Source organism: Petaurus breviceps, unplaced genomic scaffold (assembly GCF_028583685.1).
Source record: "Petaurus breviceps papuanus isolate PSGF00001 unplaced genomic scaffold, PetGlider_PUasm1.0 189, whole genome shotgun sequence".
In the NCBI taxonomy this organism is placed as follows: domain Eukaryota; kingdom Metazoa; phylum Chordata; class Mammalia; order Diprotodontia; family Petauridae; genus Petaurus; species Petaurus breviceps.
This window is the reverse complement of record NW_027185809.1, coordinates 45,317,862-45,319,353: the sequence shown is the minus strand read 5'-3', so window position 1 is coordinate 45,319,353 and position 1,492 is coordinate 45,317,862. Positions and strand designations below refer to the sequence as shown.

Genomic DNA, 1,492 nt, shown 5'->3' with positions numbered 1-1,492 from the left:
TCTCTCTCTCTCTCTCTCTCTCTCTCTCTCTCTCTCTCTCTCTCTCTCTCTTTCTTTCTTCTTCTTTTTGCTTTTTGGAAGGGGGAAGGTAGGGCAATCAGAGTTAAGTGACTTACCCAAGGTCACCATGGCTAGTAAGTGTTAAATATCTGAGGCCAGATTTGAACTCCGTTCATTGAAATGGTCATGGGAATTTGAAGATCTTCCCTGCCCCTTGTATTTACAATCAAACAGGTGTTTAGCACTTAGATCCAAGTTCATGGTTGTGTTAAGTATGAAGACCCAGAACTTGTGAATCCCACAATGGGATGGATTTTCTGATGTAACAGGAAGGGGGTAGGGTAGGGAAGAGCTAATACCATATACAAGGAGATCAAGCTAGATAGTCAGAACTTCCGGGAGTGAGCATTGTATAGGCAGGCCAGCTACTGCTGGAGAGAGACAAAGAGAGAGAGAGAGAGAGAGCCAGAGAGAGAGACACAGAGAGAGAGAGACAGAGAGAGAGACAGAGACAGAGAGAGACAGAGAGAGAGACAGAGAGAGAGACAGAGAGAGAGAGAGACAGAGAGAGACAGAGAGAGATAGAGACAGAGACAGAGAGAGAGAGACAGAGACAGAGACAGAGAGAGACAGAGAGGGACAGAGAGAAACAGAAAAATGCCAGGAACAAGAATTGTTGAGAGAAAGAGAGACAACTGGAGTAGAAGCAGGACCTCGCCACTGCTCCACCTTCCACCTTACCCAATCCATGTAAAAAGGGGACTAAACAAACTTTGGAGCTGCAGAACCAACAAAATGAAACAGAGAAGCTAACCTCCTGCTGAGGACAGCCCAGCAGGCCAGCAAGAATCGGCCAGATCAGTGCTCTGGGAGCCGAGCCCAGCCCCACACCAAGGCTTTAGCTCCAGGGCAGGCGTGACCAGCCGCTGGCCTGAGAGATTCCAGATCAGCAGCAGCTGTGGCCATTTCCAGATTTATAAACACATAGATGTGAAGGACGAAGTGAGAGGTCAGTGCAGTCTGGATATTGGGACCCAGTAAGTGGGAGTGCTTGCCTTTTGCCCCTGGGGTGAGAAGCTGCTGAGAGGCCATCACAGCCAGCCAGCTCCACATGGCAGCTTCAGGTCCTGGTCTGCAGGGTGTAGGGGGACCAAGCACCAGTCTGAGGGGTAATTGCTCTTGCTTTAACCTGCTTGATCTGGATTGCAGTCTAGGGTGAAGGTGTGTGTCCAGCTTGTCAGAGCATGTGGAGACCTCAGGGAGGGCACCCATGTAATACCTCTGACAGCAAAGAAAACCCCAGCATTTGGGATGAAAGCTCCCCTGTCTGGTGGCAGAGTCCTACTGTAGCAAAAAGCCCAGGGGTCATGTGACTGAGGGGCGACATGACCAGGGAAAGGAAGTAAAGCAGACAGAAGATTCCAACAGCAGACTCATATTTTGGGGACAAAAGGGAGCAAAGCATGGCAAAGGAGGAAGACAGTGAAGTCAG

General features: G+C 49.7%; 1 pseudogene; it reads right to left on the bottom strand.

Moving 5' to 3' along the window:
• Positions 1 to 750, bottom strand: part of LOC138163957 (C-type lectin domain family 2 member L pseudogene) — a 3,019-nt pseudogene extending 2,269 nt beyond the window's left edge.
• Positions 751 to 1,492: the final 742 nt, after the last annotated feature.